The 24,375-nt window shown below is 37.2% G+C and overlaps 1 long non-coding RNA gene across 1 annotated transcript; it reads right to left on the bottom strand.

The window, feature by feature from the left end:
- Positions 1-2,413: 2,413 nt before the first annotated feature.
- LOC138064032 (uncharacterized) lies at positions 2,414-23,776 on the bottom strand. The gene is made up of 3 exons (XR_011137242.1): positions 23,543-23,776; positions 12,856-12,965; positions 2,414-3,643 (listed from the first exon to the last, which is right to left on the bottom strand). It is a non-coding gene; the product is annotated as an uncharacterized lncRNA (long non-coding RNA).
- Between the last annotated feature and the right edge of the window lie 599 nt (positions 23,777-24,375).

The following is a 24,375-nucleotide window of genomic DNA, read 5'->3' as shown; positions in this document are numbered from 1 at the left end:
GAGTGACTGCAGGTTGTTTTATTCATGAATAATACGTTGTCTTCACGGGCAACATGAATTGTTTCAGACTGTGAGCAAACTGAAAGAATAAATGCCTGAGAACACTAAGAGAGTAATAGTTTCCTCTACCACACTAATTTCATCTCCTGGCTACAGCATAATTCCATTGCTCACTACTTGTGGTTAACGAGGTAGACAGGGCATTCATAAAACAATAACATTGTTCCAAGGCCATGAAATCTTCGAGTCATCCTTGGACTCAACTTTGTGTTTCCTCCTACCTAGTCTGCCCTTTTGCTTATCAGTCTCTCCAGAACATCAGACCCTTACAGTGATCCCATCACTCACTTACTCATACTTATTTCCCAGCATGACTATTGCTGTTTTTCAATTTAGTCTTCCTAAATCCCTGCTTTGAATTTGAGGTCATTTAGAGTGCAGATGTGGAAGAAAGTTAATATAGCACAAATCCATAATGGGCACAAAATAGTCTCTCTAGCCAAAGAGCAAGACATCATGTTTCAGGTTTTATCGTATGAATTTGTAATTAACTCATCAGTAAGCAGTAAATTTGGATTCACACACAGCAAGTACACTGTCACATTTTGTTCAAAGATCGCAAATTTGTAATTGTGGCAAAATTTAGTTTTATGTGACCTGACTGAAGCAATGGCAACATAGCTGTGGCAGTGCACAACTCAGTTCAGGCTAGCTGCCTGGGAACGGAATGGTTTGTAGATGGACTCCTACTCTTGCCTAGATTAATAATTCTATTAATCTCCAAGACCGCTTAGGTATTTCTATGTAAGTGGCAATCACAAAGGTAAAATGCCGCATAGTGAGATCCTCAGTCTTGCGCCAAGCACAAGATCTAGGGTCCGTGCCTTTTCCTTCTGCTCATGTAACACGTAGTACTTAGAAGGCAGAGCACGTCAGGTTCCATCATCTTGATCCAATTCATGCTCTCTTAATGGAAAATGCCCTTTTATGTTCCTGCATTCTGCTTGTTAGCATTAATTGCAGGGATTGAAAAGGCTACAGTTGCCAGCAAAATCTTAGACTTTGTTTCATATCCTTAACTACTCACTGAAAGAAAATACAGGATTTTATTGCAGCATCTTGCACTTTTTATTCAACGGAATATACAGTTTAGCACAAACAGTTTCTGAAACAGACCTGAGTCAAGCAAAATGACTGGTTTGGGACCTACCTATTTTTCAGGCCTCCGTAGAGATCTCCTGCTACAGCCATGTTCCTCTCTTTTTCCTGCCTTTGCTTTCTTTACTGGCCCTTTCTTGAACAGAATACTCCATCTTGGCCAACTACATGTGGAGTGTCTCCTTTGCTCATTAGTAGAAAAAAAAAAGGATGAGACCCAATGTTCTTGATGTAATTCCTCTCTTCCTTTTTCAACCCTACACCCTGAGCTGCACTTACGACCACAGCCTACATCACCCTCACCCTTTGTGCAGCATGTGCAGCAAGTACAGATAAGGAAGCTTGCCAACACTGATAGAGCCACCATTCATGTTTTGTCAGCTGACTAGGTAAGAGGAAAGTTCCCAGAGTGGAAGTATTTTTTTATACTAGTAAGCTCTGCTGCAGTATAGTCATATGCAAACACTGCTCCATTCACAGGTTCAAGGAAGACCCATCTTCCAGCACCTCTATATAGGACATGGTGTCCACAGACTTGCTGTGGTCATCTGTTCCTGCACCTCAGCCAAAATTTTCTCTTACTGTCTTCTCATCCACTTGTAACAGCCGTTATTTGCTGTGTCAACTTAAGTCAAATCCTACAATTTGTCTATCTGCCATTCTAGTCTACTTCAGCACCTACGTTATTTGATAATAAGCGTTCACTTCCTTCTCCACTCAGTCTAGGCCTGAAGGTGAGTGCAAAAAAAGAGAGTTTTCCATGATATCTCTTCTGATATAAATCTGTTAGAGCCTGTGCTGTATTGCTGTTTGAAAATGACACAGTTTAGTCTCAGAATTTAAGGATGACTTGCTGTCATCCTTGCTTGCTATCAAGTGTATGTGTGTGTGTGTGTGTGTGTGTGTGTGTGTGCAACATTATGCTCTCCCCTTCCTTCTCACAACATTTATACCTTGGTCAAATGTTGATGGGTTTGAGGAAAGGCTCTAGAGCTTCTCTGCAAAATGACTTTAAGCTTTTAACATTTTCTTCACAGTTAGTAAGAGAGATAAGGTATTTGGCCTAAATTGGTGAAATCTGTTTTAACTCGCTCTGGATTAGCAAGCAGTTTTGGATAAGAGGAAACTCTTAGTGGTGATTTAGATATGCAGGTATACATGGTGTAATACAAAGGTAATAACTAATAATCACTTTCTTTCCAAGTGCAGGCTAATTCAGGTCTATGAAACATTTTTTTCAAACAAGCATGACAACTTTTACGTATCTTAGTGTGTTTTATTGCCAGCTTAGCTAACTCCGAGTGCACACCTTTTCAAAATAACAAAATACTGTTGACAGACAACTCTCTCAAATGCAGTCAATATGAAGTTCTACAATAGTCTGGTGTAAACAATCCTATTAGATACTACTAAAATAAGTTAGTAAATTATGAAAAGTTTTCAAAAATATAGAGTAAACGCTAAATTAACGTCTTAAAGGAAACCTAATCTTTATTAACAGTAAATGTAATCTAATGCAGCCATTTTCTTTAACCTTTAGAACACTGGGACTTAGGACATTGCTAAATCAGCTAAGTGGACAAGATAACTTCTTAGAAGTCTGCAGATCAAGAAATGGTATTACATATATCAAAAGCAGCAGCAGCAGAGCTGTTTGTTAGAAACTTTGTGTCGCAATATTGAAATAAATTGGAGAACACTACCTGAAACACAGATCTCTAAAAATGAATACATGTGATTTCTACAAATCCAGATCCAGGTTCTCACATCCCAAATTTGTGCGTTTCTTAGCACGTAGTCAGACATCACTACAATTATGGTCCCTACCTTTATTTATATTTTAATCTTAATAATCAAAATATTTATAATTTGAGCAGTTACAAACTTAAAAGACAGAAGCTGAATGTAACTTAAGCCAGAAGTGATATTTTTAGTATGCATATTTACCTGTCACAAGATGACAGGAATTGTTTAGACAGTAATGAACTCAAAATACTTTTGTAAACATATCCTACAATCAATTTTTTTTTCCTTATAAGAGTGGTCTTATTGCTATACAGAGTTGCCATTTTTAAGTTTCAGAAAATAGGTCTATCAAACAAAAAATTAAATGCTTTTTCAACTGCATGTTGTAAAAAATACTCCCCTGGAACTCAGATATGCAACAGACAAGTTTCGAATAGTTACATCAGCAGTATCAGTATTGACTTGACATTAATAAGTACACATCATACTGGAGTTAATTATGATCACTAATACTGTACACTATGGTCCGTTTGCAGGAGTGGGAGTGTCTGCTAAGAGACAGGCCATTCAACATGTGAGAGAATAGTTGATGACGCTCTATCTTTTCTGCCAAAGTTCCTTCCATTCTTTGATGTTTGGCAGTAAGTTGTAAGGGACGTTCCTCAATGCTACTGCACAAACAGAATGCTGAAGGCCATCACTACACAGCATACAGCTACATATGGACTCTTCCGCTCACCTGGGCAGGGGAAAAAAAAAATCAAACAAAACAATTCAGGCATTACTAAACAATTCTAGGCTGAACCTAGCATAACATGGTAATTATCACGTTGCACATGCAAAATAATATTCAATAGTTATAGCTGATTACAACTACAGTTGTATACTGGGGAAGAAGATGCCCGGGAGTGGGAAAACTAAGATACAGGATAGTATATATTGCTTCATTAAAAATTCTCTTTGGCACCAAGAGGGTCAGGAGGCAGGCATCAGAAAGCTGATCAAGACACCACATCTTTTCCTGACTCTGTTCCCAGTTTTGGTTACAGGCAGAGGCTGTTCAAAAGCTGTTCCATGTCAGCTGAGAAGAGGTGTAACTCAACACTGTCTGGCCAAGACTGCTGCTACATGCAGCATGCATCTTCTACGCATGGTATCATGTGGGAGCCAGCTAACTGGCTAGGGACCTCATAGCTGCCCAGATGCCTGCTTTTTTTCCTTGCTAGAGAGACTAACATTTTTTAGCATGTGGAGAGAATTTGGTCCACAGATTTTTAGGTTAGTGATAAAAATGAGCTACAGAATTACAGAAGTTACACAGACACATTATTTCTGACTCTTTCAAATTGCTTGGTGTTGTAGTTACCCGCAGTAGGCCATCAATAAAGTTAAATTTACTTGGTTAACAGGCTTCTGTGGCAGAAGCGAGCAAGAAAGATCTGTTCCTGCCTATCTGATCCAAAACAAAGTATTACATAGGCCTCTTGCTCACCAAGTAAGCTATGAAAAGAATGAGCCTTAGTTAGGGAACTGGAACAATCACAGGAACATGTTCTGTTAACCTGACTGCTACCTATTTACATGGGTAATTCCTCCATTCAACTGGTAGTTGTTTTAATTCCTCTAATTACGCATTACTTTTTGTGAATCCGTTAACAACTGCTCTCTCTTTGGAGAGCAGAAAGATAGCTTCCTATACTAGATGCTACTTCCAGCCTACACAACTGTCAGGAAGTGTTAACAATGATTCCTTGAAGTAAGCAAATTCCTCTCCAGAGCATTCAGAAGTGTAAAGACAGCGACGGAGCTGTTTGCTTTAAACAAAGTTCAGTTTCCCTTTGCTGTGCACAGCCTGCCGTCTTACTGTAAAACACTTTTTCTGAGATGCAGTTTCCAGAAAAGCATTACAGAAAAAAACTTGCCAAGGCTCCCGACGCCAGCATTAAGGTGTAATCCTCAGAAAAAGAGGCTCTTTCACTAGCAGGACTTTCAAATGCAGGAGTAACAAACTTTCCACAGCAAAAGAAAAATAAGATACTCGTAGTGACACCTCCCATAAGCAGAGGTGCCTGCCACAGTGACATTACAAGATGTTGTCATCATCTGGCATATATTTAATTAAACTTCAAATAACTGAGTGAATTAATGTCTGTAGTTCCACATCTGTTTAAAATAAATTTTTGAGGAAGTCCACCTCCTACAGTTTAGAGTATTACAATTTTCATATGGGTTTTACTTTCCTGCTCTTAATTTTCTTGAAAGAAAAATCACCATGTGGCAGGATGAAACATCGTTTTGCACAACTTCGTAAATATGTAACCACTCACTGGTTATTAAAGTCTTATGCACATGTGAAAAGGTTGTTTAAACATACTGGGTAAGTTAAACACAAAGGAAGCCAGTGGGCATTCTCATTTTAAAAAGCCAGCACTTTTCGGCATGTCTTTGTGACTCTAACCCCCCAAAATCATAAGAATCATCTTCAAAGCCCACTTCCTACACTGACGATGCTCTGCTGTTTTAGAAGGAAATGCATAGTAGTAGAGTTAAGCTCCTACCTCATTTGTCAGACAATCTAAAAGAAAATCAAATTAGGTCGCACCAAACAAGTTCAAACAAAATTAATAAAATGTTTTATATGAAGAAGGGAAGAGAAAGAAGCTTAGTATGGGGCACAATCGTACATGTATTACCTTGGATCCAACAAACACACAACTTCTCAAACTTACTAGATTAGAAGATATTAGATCAGTTATTAGAGGCAGACTACAGTATAGATGAACTGCATTTTTTAACTGTATCAAGTTGACAGGGACCTCATAAAACCTTGTATATTCCTTTAAATAGCTTTTTACATGGCTTGTTGTACGAAGTAAAAAGAAAAGATATGTTTGTGCTTTGCTAAGTAAAAAGATGATGGTAAGGTAAGGTTTATTCTTCAACTTTGAACAAACCCAAATACAGCTTAGAATTATTTCTGACAGCTGTCACCTTGCCAGATTATTTCAGTTACAATATTAAGACTGAACTTTCGGTTCTGCTATGTGTATTATCTAGATAGGACAAAATGTCTGCAATCGTTTTAAGAGGCCTTCACAAAAAACTGTTTTGTGCATCAGTACTTTCTGACATGCTGAAAAATAAAGCTCCTCCCTTTCAAGGCCTGAGAAGGTAGCAAACGGATCCATGCATTTCCCTGTGGGTTCACTGACAAACAGTAATATCAAAAATTACAAGTACCATACTTCTGCTGTTCATTAACAATGCAATTTGAAGAACAGTGTTTTAATGATAGATTTTCATTTTTAAAAAAATCTTTTTTGGATATTCCTTAATGATAAGGCTGAACTTCAATGTATAATCCTTCTTCCATTTAAAAATAAATTCGGAATAAGGATGAAAATAAATATCAGTGTTGTAATATTATGGGAAAATGCCTAAAATCAGATATAGCTGGTCAGACTCTATATACATGCCACTTGGTAGCAGCAGTTCTAAGTAATTTAAAAGTACGTAAAAGATAACTAAAGAAAGGAGAGAAAAAAGATTTGTGATTAAACAGAACTTTACTGCATGAAAAATTCCATGTTGTTTTATCACTATTAAGCATTATTGGCAAAAGCCAGAATTTCAAATAGGCAGCAGTTTTTAAAAAATCATTGAGTTTTTGTATATGCGTTAATAAGAAGTATGTCCTCAGTTATTCATGCAGTAAAAAGTGCAAAAGATCTTTGCAAACATAGCTACACAGATATGAATTAACATTAAAAAAATGCAGGCTTCTGCAATATTGATACAACCCCCTTCGTCTTCTCCAGATTTCATGCAGGTGAAACCTGCATTTTTTTAAGTTGATGTATGAGTATGGTTTTCATTGCTACATGGAAACATTATCCTAATAAATATGCTATCGAAAAAGTTTTTGTCTTAAAGTTTTCGGGGGAAAAAAAAAAAAAGTTACCAATCCTGGCGCATTTCCAGAATATGCCCAATAGTCTGTAAAGATAAAGAAATTTGTTAGGCTGTTGATTTAAGAAAAACCTAAGTAGATTTTGACTGATTCATTTTATTCCTTCCACTTTTAAGCAGTGCAAGTAAACAGAATTTTTTCAACGCTGACACTATTCTCAACATCAGAAAACACCAGATGCCTGCATGGGGTACAGTCTATGAACTAAAAAAATAGTGAAGTTCTCTTTGTCTGCCATTTTTTGCATGCAAGAAAAACAAAGGTACATTTACGCAGTGTTCCAAATTTAAAAATTTCATCTGGAATATTATTTTAAAAAGAGGAAATTGAAAAGAATTAATCTTTGGCTAGGTAATGGACAGATGACTCAGAATTCCATGTTCTACATTAAAGTGACCCAGACAAAAAATTATGCAGAGAAAAAATGAAAAAAAAGAACTGGTACAATAACAGAATGGGAAAAAACAATGACAATATTTAAGTAAGATTTTGAAGCAAGTCTTCCTGCATGTGCAAGAGATGGTAAATTTGAGTATTTTAAATTTAAATTTAATAGTATCTTTTTTGCATTTCCTTTAGTAGATTAAAAAGTGCACTTTCTAGCAAAACACACTTGTAGATATATCTGGTTTATAGAATACTTGTGTTGCAATAATTTACAAAATAATTCTCCAGATCTGATTTTACTTCTTACCAAGGTTTACCTTGCTAAAGTCTCTCTAATCCTGCCTCCTACCCAAGAGGTTAAGTCTCACAAGTAAAACAGCTAAGCAGGATTCAAGGAGTCAGGGTACATCCAAAGCAAGGACAAGCAAGTATGCCACACACAATTTCTCTTTGTAACTAAGATAATCTCATATTGACAGCTCAATATGAACAACAAAAGTGGCTGGGAACACTTTAGAAAAGGGGTTGTGTGTGTGCTTGTGATGTGTTACCAAAGAATCCTGCTTCAGCCATTCAAACGGTAGTCAAAGCTGTGTTGAGAGCTTGCCTATAGGATGGTTTCCTTTGTAGCGTGGCTGGTCGCAGTGCAGTAAAAACATCTGGATTCGTATAACTCATGGACTAAATACAGATTTATGAACTAAAACATAACTAAGTTATGTTTTATGTTGATGATTATATGTTGTGATCAGCAGTAACTTCACTCTATGTTATTTGTGGGGCTGTCTCTATGACCTGCTGTGATGGCAGTTCTCGAGGTGCTTTCCGAAAATGCTTTGAACCCATCTCCACACTGGTCTGATTATCTGTCTTCCCTCTGTTGTTCTAGGGCTTTGGCAATAGCATATTTTTTTCTGCTTTGAAAAAAGAGCAGAAAAAATGCAGGTTTGGGCCACTTGCTCCTGCGTACTTCAGCAGTCCGCGTATCTTGCTTTTTGTTTCAGAAATTGTGTTACATAAACATGTTTCTAGCTGGAGCTCTTTTATAGTTTCAGCTCACTTCAGTGTCCTACCTCTTTCCATCTAGTGGTCTTTAGTCATAACGGTATCATTTTCCACTATTGGGAAGGGCTCAGGGCTCTGATGTGGAATAGACCAAGTTCCTGCTGCAGAAGAGCAAGAACTGTATTTTTTGTAAGCTACTTTTTCATTTCTAAAATTTTGTTTCTGAAATAAGGAACTGGTGTCAGGCAGGTCAGAAACAAGAGTTCCGAGAGGCAGCAAGCGACTGAGGTTTTTCTGAAATGACAGTATAGTGTTTTTGGACTAAAATATCTCTTATTGACCAATTCATACCTGAAGTGTTCTAGTACTTGCATTTTTAGAAAAAATGTTTCCATTTGTGTTTTAGATCTTTTTACATCAAGCCCAGAGTATTTCTATATAGTCAAAACTCATTTTTCTGCTTTTATATAGCTCCACAATATTATATAGCTCCACAGTAATTCCTTAATGTAGATGATCACACTCTTCCAGGCTGTGAGGTTATACAGTGAAATAACCTAAGGACATCCATGCACTTTTAGAAGATGCATTCAAGTGAAAGGGCATTCACGTAGCAATCTTACAGAGCAAAAGACACAGCCTCATAGTCCTCTGTAAATGGTACTCAAATATTGAAACAGTTAATCTCTGTAAAATTCAGATTTACAGATTACATTCAGCAAAATCATCACAGAACTTCTATAGCCCTGTAGCTCATGTTGTCATCTGTCAAAAGCTTGCCTAGGGATTCAAAAGAAACAAAACATTACTGTACTCTTCTTACGCATACTTGAAGAATTTTATTTGTGAGAAAGAATACTATCATCTCCTTAAGGCAGTCTACAAATCCATATGGTTTGCCTCACATTCTCAGCAAGGCTTTTTCTTTGCCATTTTGGGTTTTTTTTGCACTGTGTTATAATTGAAGTAGCACATTGTTCCTAGCCCTCCAAAATCTTCTAAAAGTGCATTCTCTTGCTATCATGCAAATGCCCAGGTGGGATTTAAAAAACAAACCCCAGGCCTTTATTGCTTCGTAAAAGCCAATTAGCTTCATCAGCCACGGTAGGAGAGTCTCTAAATCTTGTAAGTTCAGGAATCAGAAGACAAGAGCTCTTTGTTGATGTCATTAAACCAACTGACTGAAGAGTCTTGGTGGAAATACTGACTTTTCCCCTTTTGATGTGGAATATAGTGAGAATATGGGCTTCATCAGCTGCCCTTACTGCAATCAGCAACTTATGATTTTAGAGTCACCAGTGACACGATGAGGTCTGACAAGCTTGCCAACACATAACAACAGCACCTACTTAAGAGGCTTCACCTGCCATCATTATAGACCTGTTTCTCCAAATTGTTAGCTGCTGAGCAATAGCAAACTGAGATCTGGAGCTTCTAAACAGCTACAACCAGAACTTTTGGGTGCATCTGGAAGCTCACATGGGTAGATTAGCCTGTGCAGGCCTTTTGCTCCCCTGACTTTTTCGATTACTGTGCATCTCAGGTCCACAGCATGTACCTATTCTCAAGTCTGTAATAATCAGACCTGTTTGATCATTATAAAAATGCTGCTGCCTTGAACGAATCTGCTCCAAAATGACTCCTCCTGAAGCAACTACTCAAAGTAATTGTACTGGTCCTTATTCTCTCCTTTATAGTCATCCTTATCCTTGTTCTTCTGATGCAGGTGGAACTTGTCAGTCTGGCTTGCAAACCTGCAATTTTCCGGCAGACACAACTCAAACATGTGCGACCTGCTACGTATTCCTTGTTTTCAGAGCTAATTTAAAAGTGCTGATCACGAAAGAGGCATTGAAAAAAATAGCCAAATAAGCAAAAAAAAATGGTGAGGGGGACCCAGCATAGCACAAAAGGATTAATGAGATTTTAATTTTTGCATTCAAGAGTCAGAATGCTGCAAAATATAGCTGCTATGTGTTTACCAGGACAATCCCACTGCAATTGCTGCAGGGAGTGTGAGATATATGCCGCTGCAGTGCTTAAGGCAAGTCAAAGGAAATCTCTTTTGCATGTAAGCTAACACATCTTTCTGCTTAGCAGGGAGGAGAAAGTTATGTTGTGGTATGCGTTCTCCTCTAGTTGTATGAAACAGTAAATCTCCTCTTGCTTTGCTTAAATGCTATTGCTCAGGACAAAGCACATGGAAACACTCAAGACACCTCAGGGAAAATGAAGGTTTAAAATTCTGTTTGGCTTGGTAGGAAAATACATAATATTTTGGCAGAAGTTATTGGGATGAAATACAACACTATGAGGATGCGTGACATCACTTTGCAACACAGCTTCTTAACCAACAGAAACATGTTTCTTTGCTTACTATCTCAAAATATTTAAGTCTTTACCAAGTGTACTATTTACTTAGTCAGAAATCTAGCTAATAACTCTTTAACATTTCTCCTTTCTGTTACTTTAATATTTTATTGCTACTTTTTATGCTATTAATTTGGAGCAGGACTAATAAAGTAAGATCTTCTCTGTGGTAAGATGAAATATCACTAGAATTTATTTTATCCAGTATGTCTAGACATTTCCATTTAAGCATGGAATATGGTAGTGAAGAGGAACAGGGTTTTAACAGCACATGAGTTCCATATAAATATCTACCATTCAGCAAACTAAGTTTATTGCTTCCATGCCAACATTTAATTCTCCAGGACAAAGTAATCTATATCTATCTATCTAAAAAACAAAAATAAAATAATATGTCCAACATCTATATAAATACAAACCTACAGATCAAATGCTCAACTCCTGCACTGGGCCAGCACCCTTTGAAAACATTTTATGAAGAGAGTTCTATTGTACTTGAGACAGATTTGCCTCAAAAATAAACAGAGTAGCTCCAGATTAAAGGAAATATTCCTTGCCAAAAACAGCACTAGAATTTTAATCAGTAAAATAAATATTCCTAGTCCTTACTGTGTATACCTCATTGACTATTGTGTTACCTTCCATTAGCAAAAAAGTCAACCCCCAAAACCAAAAAAAACCCCAAAAACCCAGAAACAAAAACCCACAAACCCACAGTCCTTAATGAAATCATCCTTTCTTTCCATCTTTACTGTGATCAAAAGAAATCTCTCATGTCAATGGAAACCCTATGACCTTATGAAAAAGGACACAAACATTTTCATGTTAGTACTCCAAATGAAAAAAATTAGCACACTCTGGATATCTATATTGTAAGCCCCAAGCTAAAAAAAAAAACAAACTTGTGTGATAAAAGGCAATGCCAAAAATGAACTGCATGAAGATTTTTAGAAGACAAAACCCCAGAAGTCCTTGGTATGACAAGGATCAATTTAAAACTTGGTGCTTTTTCTGAAATAAATGTAGAAGTGACAGGAGATACTCAGATAACATTTCATTTAATGGCAAATGATTTGGTAGAAAAAGTGGACGAGTCAAAGACTCAAGAGTCCAAAAGCTCATCCATCTTTTCCAGCTTTAATAAATTACCCCCTATTTTTATAAAAATTTTCTCCTTTACACTAACCTCAGGTGACTGTATTACTGAATCACTACAGATGGCCTCAGTGGTTTCTAGGTCAAAACTGCCCAATCATTATCTTAAAAACAAAGCAATTAAATCACAATCCTGCCTCCTGCTCATCGGATTCAACGCTAAGTCATATTCTTTTTAGCATAAAGAAAACTGGTAAGCCAAAAGGTGAATGGGTTGTAAAAGCTTAAGTGAGGCACAGATTTTGCCCTGTAGATCTCCCCTTCCCCATCACCCCCAGAATTCTGCTGCTGAGCAAGCTAGGGAAGAATCAGTTTGCTTTACCAGTTTGCTGGTCCAGCAGCATTACCACATTCCCAGGGAACTGGGAATTCAGAGGAGAAAAAGGTTGGTCACCTAGGAAAACAGGCCATAGGAATAAAAGTGAAAGATGTAGTTGTAGTGATCAAAGGAAAAAAAAAACCCACTGATTTGGTTTAGTAAAAAGCTTTGGAAAGTTTGTAAAAACTCCTGAATCTTGGAGAATGGAAAACAATGATTTTAAAAGAGACTAGAGAGATAAGGATAGTGTTGCATGTTTTAAAAAATATTTACAATTTTTTTTAGTTACAGATTATTGCTGAAGTCCTGTTTCAAACTTGTGCCTCCGAAACATCTAGTTAGTAGAATAAAATGGCCTCTACGGTTAATTTTTTATAGTACAGCCTTAAGAATCAAAAGTAACTGTAGTGAGAGCTGTATGAAGGGAAAAACTGGTTCCTTTCTGTTACTCATTCTGTATGCCTAAAGAAGCATAAGGAGAAAGTAAGTTGCAAGCTGAAAGTAAGGATTTAATAAATCCTTACTATAAAACTGTGCTAATTGATTATAAATACCTTAATGCCTTCTAGTGCAAGAAGGCACAAAAGGAAGATTTTATCTTTGACGATGACAGATATAAAACATCATTGACTTATTTTTTCAAGTCTTGGGATAGTCCTACATAAAGGATTATAAAGCTTGTAATATCACACATTCTTAAAAGATACTGCATTTATAATAATTGTAATATTATCGGACAACATACCCGGTTTTATTTTTGTCCAGTAAGCTGGGAGCCAAGGATCTGATATAGGCACAGGTACATATTAGCAGCAAGATTACAGTCAGTAGGCTCTGAAAGTTGAAGATGGCAGACTAAGGAAGAAAATTAGAAAAAAAAATTACATCTTTGCAGTATAAAGCCTCCCTCACTGCATAGACCGGAGAAAATAAATGATCCCTTAGACAATACCTGTTAAAAACAAAAGAAAACCTACACTGCCAATGAGCCAACGCTGTTTAAACATCCGTTATTTTGCCCACAATGGTGCAAGAATGACTTTGAGCTTTTCCTTCTGAATGCACCCTCAGAAAGGTAAAGAAATAGCAGGCAGAACGGTCACCTTACAACTTTGCTCCCAGGCACCTGTTCCAAGGCCAGTTTGTGGAAACCCATTAGCAGCAGGCTCAGAGTTACAGAAAACAGATGTTCCTGCTCTGCCAAGAATAAGTGTAACTGCAAGTTGCATCAGTAAAATATGGTAGTGGTGAAGGTGGACGGGAAGAATACTCGACAACTAAAGCAGCGGCAGCCAAGACGAAACGACAAGAAATATGTAGAAGGATTGTTAGTATATTGCTTTATGAAGACTACAGCCAAAATTCAACCGATCTGTAGGAACATATGCAGTTAATCTCCCCTTAACTACAGAAAGGCAACCAATCATTTTTGTTTTCAAATCATCTTTTGTTTTGAAATTTAAAATAATCTTTGATATAAATACATTTTCTTCAAACTGTTAATTATATGGAAAATGCCGGACAAATAGTCCAAATTGCTTAGGATAGAGAGGTAAAGAACTGTCGTTTGAAAGCTAACTAGTCTGCCTACTGGCAGGAACAGGAACAGTTCTTGAGAATTTATTACTCTACCTGGCTATCTGCAAAACTTTAAAATATCAGTAAATTTCTGTGAATTCACCTCGTGGACTTATTTTACTTTACTAAGGTGTGAGATTTGTGTGGCCAAAGTGTTCTTCAGTCATCAGACTGTAAGCAATTACCACTGCTTACAGGAAGCGTGTTTTTTCTAGAAGAGTAAACATTGTCAGAAAGCAGGTGCTCACTTAAGGACTGCTGCTATCTTCAAACCCAGTGCAAAATTTAGAAAAGTCAGCTGATGCTCGTTTTCTGCAAGTGTCACATCACTACTCCAATCGATAATACAGTAGCAACCTCTGTGGTCTTTTCTTTTTTTTTTTTTTTTCCTCAATAGGTTCACTGAAATTTTTAGAAGAAATATAGGTAAACTAGTCTTTGTGATTCATAGTTTCCAATAACTAGTCCCAATCTGAGACTTAACTTCCTTTTACTATGTGAAAGTGATTCAGCTACACAAACTGTAGTTTTATTTTTTTTTTTTCCACTTAGTGTTCCTCAACTGACATTTTGCTCAACTTAACAGCATTAGGTGTTATGCTGAACATAATAGTACACTAGACAATTGCTTACTGGAAATTGCCTTATTTTCTCTTTGTTCAATTACGCTCATTTTCAGCTCCTATTTATTTTAACTCCAAAAAAGGCAAAGCAAATGGAGTAAATTCACTCTTCATTCTGGGATTCTGTATTGCTGGTGAATTCCTATCTAAATACTTCATTTTTCCTACTGCTCAACCCAGATGGCTTTGTTATATAGTACTATTTAATTAAATGTAAATACTTCACACTTATGAAGGGATGTTACATTGCAGTTCCCTTCAAGCAGAGAACTAGGTGGGATTTGTTAGGAGCACATCAAAGCTACCATTTCCATAGCCAGAGGCACATCTCTGCTGTGCTGCTACATGCACTTTCTTCCTATGTCACAAGATTCTAATCTTTTGAAGATCTAAGAATCAAATTTTTCTAAAAAATTAAGCAAAACAAAAAAAAATATTTTACAATATTGCACTAATAGCAAAACAGAAAACCAAACCCACCTTAGTTGACATAAGTCTCCATGAGGCAATACTGGAAACATGCATACAACTGCCAGCCTGAATACATGCCTTAGAAAGGGCTAAGTAGGCTAGGCAGAAAAAATGTCTAAGCCAGTGTGGTCCAACAGGTCCCCCTTGGGTGGGGAGCTAACCATTAAGGAAGAGCTTGCAGAGGCTCATGGAGCAACTGAACAGTTGTCTGTGCAGCCTGAAAGAGAGAGGTGAGCATCCTGACAGTGCATACAATCAAGGAGAGTGGGGAAAGCCTCTCTCCTGCAGGGTGAGCTGCCTCCGAAGGGAGGCAGAGTTCTCCCCTACTTTTGTCTCCAGCGGGAGCAGGCTCCCATCAGCCTCCTTTCTGCAGAAGCCCAGTTCTCAAACCCGTTCCCTCACTCCTTATGCCCTATGACAGTAGCCTGGGAGGCAGACCCAAAAAAAAGGGGTGGTGGGAGGGAGATGGGATGAAAGGCTGATGACTGGGATGCAAAGAGAGATGAGGTAGGCAGTGGAGAAAGGCACAGAATAGATGGCAATTACACACAGCAGCTGCCGTGCAAGAAGGTTTCTGCTATGAGGGAGAACGTGCGGGGGGGGCACTACACAAGTGGATGGTAATCCACTATTCAAAGCCAGCCCTCGGATCACCAAGCTGAGGATACGTCCTTTTCTCCCTAAGACATTAGCTAAATCATTATTTTTAGTTTACTATTTTAGCTTAGCTAGCTAAGTTGTCGTATCTGCTCTAGCGTCTTAAGTAACGAACAGATTAATTACAACGGACAAAACACTGCTCGTCATCGCCAGTGGCCTCTTGCCTTTGCAACAGGCACCCGCTTTTGTGACTTCAGAAACCAGGGATCTCTCAGCTCCCTAACAAAGACAAATCTTGCCACCTATAAGAGGCAGCATCTCCTGGCTCCGGCAGGTCTAGGAACTTAACAGGGCTGGATCCAAGAGCGGCTGCCTCTCAGCAAAGCAAGCTACTCCCTATCAACTGATTAATTTGATCTGTCCTCTGGGAGAGACAGCTGCTCTCAACATCACACAGCACAGTGCCTGCCAGAGCTCAGTTCCCATGAATTCCTGCAAGCCATCTACTGCAGCTGCTTCCCAAAAAGGCTTGCGGTATAGGGTACTTAAATACACAAAAATGGCAGAATGGCACACTGCCCCATTTACCTCATCTTAAGCACTGATTGTAAATGTATACTCATGAAATGTGTTATTAATCAATCAATAGGGGCAGTATATAATACAAAGTTCTTTGTTGGACTTTTTATGTGTTTCCCAGATACATAGCTTAGGGCATTACTATAATTATATATGCCTAAGGATTCCATTGAAAAAAGTGCTTTGAATTACACATACAGTTATTCTAAAAGGATAGTCATGCTTATTTAAAATTTGTTTACAATTTTAACCTGGAAATTAAAATTTATTTCTAGAGTGGATTGCTTCAAATTTTGCCTCTGAGATAATTCTTATAGCCCAGCGAAATCTATAGAAAAAGGCACTTTACATCCAACTGCTTCAACAGATGTAAATAAAAGCTGCTATTACAGGGTGATACATTACCTGGGATCCTTTTCACACATAACTTAATATGTTAATGCAGTATTTCTAAAATGTGGTTAGTAATGAAGGTGGGTTGCAATTCTTTCGATTCAACTGGGTTCCTCTGATCTAGAAGTAATGTACTGGAATTTTTCAGACTGCATTAACTGGCTTAATGTAGATCCTATGAGCCTAATTCCTTTCATAATGAAATTTCAGAACATGAAGAAGTTGAGGCTGTCTTTTACGCTTTGTCTACATGCCGGTGAAAAGACCAGTGACTTTCCAAGATTCCAACTGCAAATGCAGAAAACAATAAGCACTAGATGTAATTCTGATTTTAGACAGTGTGTGTAAAGGGTGGCTTTCAGGATATATGCTTGGATGTTCTACATCCGTATTTGCCACATTTCTGGCATGGTGGAAACACCTATTAGCTATATTCTATGTTACTTGAGTAATTACACTTTTTTGTGTCATGTACTGTCTCCAGTTGTTTGTGGAGCACTATCACATCACCTTAAGCGCTAAGGAGGTATTGTATTCAGCAGACCTTGTGAGAAAAAGGTTTTTTTTTTTCTTTTGTACGTCTTTAGAAAGTCAAAACCATGCATTTTAACATTAAGAGCTACATGGCTGAAAGCTCTTTTAAAGCCTCCCCAAAATTACAACCTTCAAAAATGCCTCAACACTATTTCCCTTTTCATATCATCCAGAACAGTCTTAGTAACAATGATTCCATATAATACACAGAAACAAACACGAAATAAATATCCTTGAAAGTTCTTGAGTTCAGATTAGCAGTGCTGGCATGTATTAGAAATACTCATGTTACTAGATGGCAGTTAGAAGAGCAGCATTGTAGCTTGAGACATCTGAAGGTTTCCTACTTGATTCCTCACCTAAACCTTGTAGCAGTCAGCAAAGAGGACAAGGAGGCCTATCAAAACCTCAAGACAAAGCAGGGAATTCCGAGGAAGGAAATGGCCTCCAGGCCACCAGTTACTTCTGAAAGACCAGATCAGTGGGTCTGCTACAACATAGTAACAGTACTAGTAAATAGGGTAATAGTAATATGGTTTGACAGCCCCTTTTTTGGAATGGGGAGAGGGGGAAGGAAGAGCTTGGAGATGGAATATGAAAGAGTCTAATTATTATTATTAAGTTTTTAACATACTTCAATCAGTTTTGGCTTAGAGTGAAAAATTTCCCACGTAGCAAAAAAGGGAACCCTGCTCGGTCATAACATTTGCACAGCCCCTGGAACCTGATTATAGGCAATGTTTTTAGTCCTGCAATTTAGTCAGCTCTGGATTTACTACGATTAAAAAGGCAGCTCAGAGTTCTGGTTATCAAGGACTCTTCTACTTCAGGAGAGCATCTTAACTCAATGAACATGTGCTGAAAAGAAGGGCACGCTCATCTAAGCGTCTAAATTCTTAGTGACCACTGGGAGGTAGGTATTCAGCCTATTCAATCTCTCTCATACATTCTCTGACTCAGATACTGTTTTTCTCCGTGTGTTCAGAAAAAAACACAAAAAAATGTGAACCACTTAAACTCAATGAGGTAACCCTCTGGTAGTACTACAGTAACTTGTAATTTTTGATGCAACTCCACAGGCAGGAAAGACCTGTAGAATTAGCCATTTCCTTGTGTACTTTCGTTTAAAATAAACCTCCTAGAACCATAGTTCTAGGAAAAGTGTATAGAAAATATCTAGGAAAAAACACCAAAACAATGAAGAGGGGAGCATAAAGCCCCCATACTCTATTTTCATACTCTACCATCCTCCTGGGTCTGTAGAAAGCCTAAAACAAAAGCTCTGCCAACCAAACTGTAATCTTCCCTAGACTGTCCATATGTGCAAATGATTATTCTATTGTTGATCACAGTTTGAACATGATTTTGTCTGTTCTTTATAAAAAGAGAGGCCATTGCAGTGCCCAAGTTTTTAAACTTTGCCACACAGTTACTGTTGTAATCATCAATTTATTATGTGGGCAATACAGATAAAATATGGGGATATTCTAAAGAAACAATAACCAAATGTATATAACATGCTGCAGAATGTGCAGTCTTTTCTAGAATAGCATTATTTTTCTTTTCTCTCTTCAGTATTATAAAATGATGGCTGATTATGTTGTCTAGAAGTAAAGAAACAAATGCTGACATCTGATTGTTTACTTGTACCTCTCCTGTTAAAATATGAGCAAGACCTCATGTTGTAGTTAAACTGTAGTTAAGCAAGAGCTGATAAAAATGTAAAAGCCTATACTAAAATAGTACTAGCTTAGAGGGACTGTTCAGACCCCATAATAATAAGTAAAATCAATCTATATGAAACTTTTATGAAGAGGCCCTTAAAAGGCTAAGAGAAAATGCATTTTATCAAGCTTTCCATTAGGTACTGCAATTCTCAATGTCCCAGTATAAATCAGAGTTTTGGGACTATGAAGTTGGAAAATCTAATAGGAAATAAAATACTCAGGACCAATCCCAAGCTGAAGGTGAAAGCAATTGCTAAAAATTAATTAAAACATGCACATAATTATACATTTTTCCAACTTATTCTGAAATAATTTATTTTTCTTCTCCTGCTGAACAGAATCTCATGCAAATGATTAGAAAATAAGCATTTTTAAAAGAGGTATGCTAATTTGAACTATAATTGCAAAGCTTATAGATAAATTTGATGGGATCACTTGGCAAAACTACACTGAAGAACTAAGTGAGGGTTGTTAAGACAATACTGGTTTGTGCTTAATAAAAAGTATCTAAATATTGGTCTAGTTAGCACATTTGGTTGCTCCGGTATGAATAGGGTTTAAGTTTATTGCACATTCATTCCAGTATTTAGTTTCCAAGGAATTTAATTACAATATTTAACACTCATTCACATCTCTTCCAGCACATAACGGTTCTGTCTAACATACATTTTTTGCATTCATGGACAATTAGGTTAAGGCTCTATTAGAAAAGCAGTGCATCCTTCCTCTAGATGTTTATTGAAGAAACATGTTGTCTAATTACAGTGGCAAGTACAGTGCATATGAACTGATGGGTATGCTTTTCAGTTAGCTGAAGACTAATGAATCTGTTTAAATTATAACCAATCTTTCTAAACAATAAGACAACTCATTAACAAAATTAAAGAGTTGTCTTCCACAAAAACTCTCGACTATAAAACTTAATTTTTTCTCCTGCAATTTAAATCCAAGGAAGAGCATTAAAATGACATCAAGGTGACAACGCTGAAATTCCATGCTCACTAGGATTCTTTTATTTTTTGCCCTGATACCTAGATAATAGCTTCAAAATTGCACCTCTAGTGTAAACAGCTAACAGATGCAGTATTTCCCCTAAAAATTTAGAAGAAAAAACAAAGAGAGCTTAATACTGTAACTTTCCCTTATCTGGGTTAATATAACACTTGCGTGTGTATGTCCAAGTCTTTATTCAATAAATACAGACTTATTTTAGATGCCGTGCTAAAAAAGTTCTTTTCCTCCAAGTCGTCTTCTCAGATTATACATGGCTTGCAATTTTACAGAGATTATTTCCTCTCTTTTACCCCATTACATAATAAAAGCTATTTCTGTAATTCTCTTTTTAAGAGGCTGAAATTAAGTATGTTATCCAGAGTAACAGGAAACTAATAGTACTTTCTGGAATTACAAATAGAGCAGTGCTATTCATCCATTGCCACAGAGCTCTCTAAATGGACATAAATCTTGACTTGCAGCACTTTTGCCACTCATCTGTTAAAAATCTGCACATCAGAGATTTCTAAGTGTACTCGAACAGAAGGAGAAAAATTGTACCTGGAAAGGAAAAGACATCTTCTCCTGTGATTAATAAGTTCTGGCTTTTCTTGCTGCTCATTGAGAAAATATGGCTAATTATAAACAGTGACTATCTTTGTGCTTTCTATAATCAAGCTGTATGGTTCCTGTCAAATTAGATAACTCCTCTTTCTGAAGATGCACACCATATTGCTTAGTTTCTTTTTATCTCAAATTTACCAGAGAATCTGGTAATGGAATAGCAAAAATTTACTTTGTGAATCAAAGAGTTAAGAGGAGTTCTAACACACCAGCAGATTTAGAATCAGATCATACCCTTACTCTAAGAAAATTAGCGTCCAAAAAGTTTCAAAGGAAGACCTTATTTGTAACAAAAGTGCTACAGGAATTTGAAGATGGACACAGAATAAAGTCAAAGTTCTCAAACAGGAAGATATTGAAATATTTTTGCTTGTCGTATTAGATATTTTGACATAGAGGATGCAGTTAATATTCTGGCAGCAGGTGTTTGATACCTTTAAGAAAATAATATTACAGTGAGAGTTTTACTATCATACCAAAACCGAAAACAAGAACCAGAACCTATCTAAAGATTAGCTCCCTAACATAAAAAAGCGCATGCCTTCTATTTGTCCTTATGTCTCACATCCCCACAGAAAACAAACAAACAAGAAACAAGGAAAAAAATCTGCTAAGCCTCTGATGTCCCTGGCTCTGGGCAAGCACCTACAGCGCTTCTGTAGGTCTCTTGTTTGGCAGAGTTCAGGTGCATAGCTTAAGTTTTTAGCATCTGGAAAACGGGTAACATTTTTTTCAAGATGCCAGATGGTTCCATGTTCTATCCCTGCTTACAGAATTGAAATTGAAAGTTTTTAGTGTGTTTGAACACCATACTCTGCACCAGCTGGAAAACATATCCCTCACTTGCAATGCTAACTACTTGCAATGGGTGTACGTTAACTAAAGCTGCAGCCAATCATCAAAAAATACTCAATAGGACAATGTTATTTTTTATTTAACTCAGTGGAAAATCTACAGTCCATAATTAGCCCATTATTCTCAAATAGCCTGTGGCCATGGGATATTTCCCCCACCTCTTCAGGTTACTACTGAATAAAACTTAGATGTTTAATAGTAGATTGCCAACTATGTTTAGAAAGGCCACCTGGCACCCAGTGAGAACATGGTTTCCTCACAGCTGATTTCATTCCTGGACTGTACAGTTCCGGTGTAAAAATTGTGAATGCAGAGTCTTTGCATCCTACTCTTCCTACCTCAGAATAAGGGATGTATTTTACAGTGATATAAAAAATCCCTCTGTTTCATGATCGTAAAAATAAAATATTGATAAGAGGAGATATTTTCATGTCTTCTCAGGCTGACAGTATATACTGACACAGAAGTATCTATACTGAACACTTCAAGTAGTAATTCACAACACACTCCCCAGTAAGATTACTATTTAAATTTGTAGTTCCAGAAGATCACAGATTTATTAAGCACTAATGCTAAAGTAGCACACATCATACTTCTCTTTGTCCCTACCTAGCCATACTCTCTCCTATTTCTCCTTTCATCCCTCCCTTTCAATACTCTTTGACAAGCTTGCTTTTCTGACAGCAGGAAAGGTAGATGGAAAGCAAATCCTCCTTACTTTCTCCTCAATTAGCAGTGCTTCCTCCTATTCCTGTGGCATGACAAACCTGGCATGGGGTCAACAAGTCTCCAAGTCCTAGGAAGTGAGTCAGCTATTGTATAATAGGTGGCAAAGGAGGATCTAGCATCTTGTATTACATCTTCTACTTAGGGCAAAACCCCCAGACCCTCAGCAAGATCAGATTAGCAAGGGGTTTATCAGATTAAAAGTATATTACTGCAGCTATAACTCCCTGAAATTCTTATTGCTTCTTGTTCAAAAAAATTAATGGCTGCTGGTATCACAATATTTACCAAAAAAGGTAGTTATTCATCACTAATCATCATTATGAATGAAATCGTAATACAAACACACATATATGTCTATACATTAATCATGCTGTAAGACTGTAAAATGTACGACGAGATATTTTTAATCCTATTATCTCTTTACCCCCTTATAAAAACAATGCTATTAGCAAATCTGAACCAGGATCCATTCCCTCCTTGTAACTTAGAATAAGTAAGAAACAAAACTTTGTACTTGAAAACCACTGAAAGCTCCTTTGCAGAATACTGCCTCAGATTCTGGTGTGTTTATATCTCAGAGCTTGGTTTGGATCAATATTTACTAATGAATGTTTTTAGAACTGCTTATATGAGCAATTCTCTCTCCTTTTATAAACACCATTCTAAGACAGCAACAAAGGTTGTGACAGGAATGTTTCTCCTCACAGAAAGTTCCCAAATCAATTTTTCTACAGCAACGTGGGGTTTGAGGTCAGGACTAGCCAGAGAGGGAAGGGGAAGAAGACATCTTTGCAAAGTTTTCTGCAATTCTTTATTTTCATCACCATATTGCAATTACAAGTATGAAACACATCTATAAAGAAGTTTCTGCTAGATCAGTTCATGTTGTTCAGCTGCAATTGCATGTTTTTGTTACAAAGGAAAGTGAAGACTTCCCTTCAGTGGGTGAAAGGCTTGTCATGTTTAACATTAATGCAAAGTTAGTTCAGTCTTCTTCCTTCTTCCCACCCACTGTACCACATGTGGGTGGTATGTTTTTCAATGCCAGCAGGAAAAGTTCTATAACATTTTCTGATATAAAATTTCAAAAGTTAACAGATTAAACTGACACAGCAATTTGTAGAAGCTAGTAAACAAGACATTTTCTGCTTCTAAATAAACTGCTGGGTTCTCTTGCCATGTTTCCTAAGTAAAAGCAGCCACGTTACTATGCTGCATCCATTCAATTTCCAGTAAGTTTCTGATCCATGGAGCAACTTCTACCCCCTTTCAAAGTTAGTTTAAGTTAAAATATTTTTCTTCTATCTACTGGCAGTGGACATAAAAAACAAAAAGCTGTGCCTTCCTCCTGTCTTTCCTTTTGTGAAGGCACATCTTCTATATATTCTGTTTGGCAGCATCTGACCATCCAACCAGCACAAGCTGTAGCTTTAGTAAGGATGTGGTAAGGAGGGCTGGGTGACAACGGGAAGGAAAGTACAAAGTCTTTTGGAAATTATCCTGGAAAATTATGCTGTTCACACAGCAATTAGTTTGTCATGATTGCAACTTATTTTCTTTGGGCTCTCTCTTCTCTACTCTTTTTCCGTTCAATGATACGGACAGTGGAGAAAGTTTCCTATCTCAAAGTCAAGTATCCCGCTCAAAAGAAAGCGGGAAGTGACTTCAGGATATTTTTACTCTCCACATAGAATTCCTCTAGAATGCAGCAAGCAAGACCACGTACCTGTATTTTGGTCCCTATTTCTGCAGATCAATTAGGGCTCCTCATAGCTTTCATTAACTACAGTTCATGACTGCTATTATCACAAGATAATAACTTCTTTTCTGCAGAACCATGGCACCAGAGGTAGCACCATGGAAAGTCCAAGCTCCAGTATATAACATGACAGTTATGGTTTCCCTGAAGAAATCTGAACTCCGCATGACTGCCAGGTCTCATTTTCACCTACCCTTCTTCTGGAAGTCTAGAAACTTTTTGGAACTGAACCATAAGACAGTTCAAAACATATTAATCTTTTAATAAATATCAAGTAAGTACAAAAGGATTCAGTAGAAGGACATCACTGAAGATGAATAACCTGTCAAAAACAGTGAAAATGCTAATCTTAAAATGAATTCTGCGTTGAAGAACAAATGAAGTAAAAATCTTTATTTGTACAGGGAAGGGTTTTCTTAACTTATCGTAGCTTTTTTTTTCCCCTTTAATTTTAACATCATGAACTTGCACTATTCATACAAGGATCTTAGCCTTAGTTTAAAGATTATTTCATAACACAGCTTTAACTGTGTTAAATATAAATCCTTCATCTGTCTTCTCAGTATGCAAGAAATAAAAAAAAGGGGGGAGGGGAATCACAGAAAACATAAATGACAGCACTAGGAGATCGCTAGGCTGAGTCCATGTACATCATTCATACTTTTTCATTAGCAAGTGTACCTAGGCCTCTGATGCTACTCTCAAAAAAAACAATGACAGGTATTAAAGTCAGGATTTAGCTTACAGGTTAAGAAGCAAGATGCTAGTTAACTACGTAAAACTGCATGCTCATCGTATGA

The sequence above is a fragment of the Struthio camelus genome, chromosome W (assembly GCF_040807025.1).
Source record: "Struthio camelus isolate bStrCam1 chromosome W, bStrCam1.hap1, whole genome shotgun sequence".
NCBI classification, from domain to species: domain Eukaryota; kingdom Metazoa; phylum Chordata; class Aves; order Struthioniformes; family Struthionidae; genus Struthio; species Struthio camelus.
Note: the sequence above shows the minus strand (reverse complement) of the source record. Positions and strands in the feature narration are given on the sequence as shown.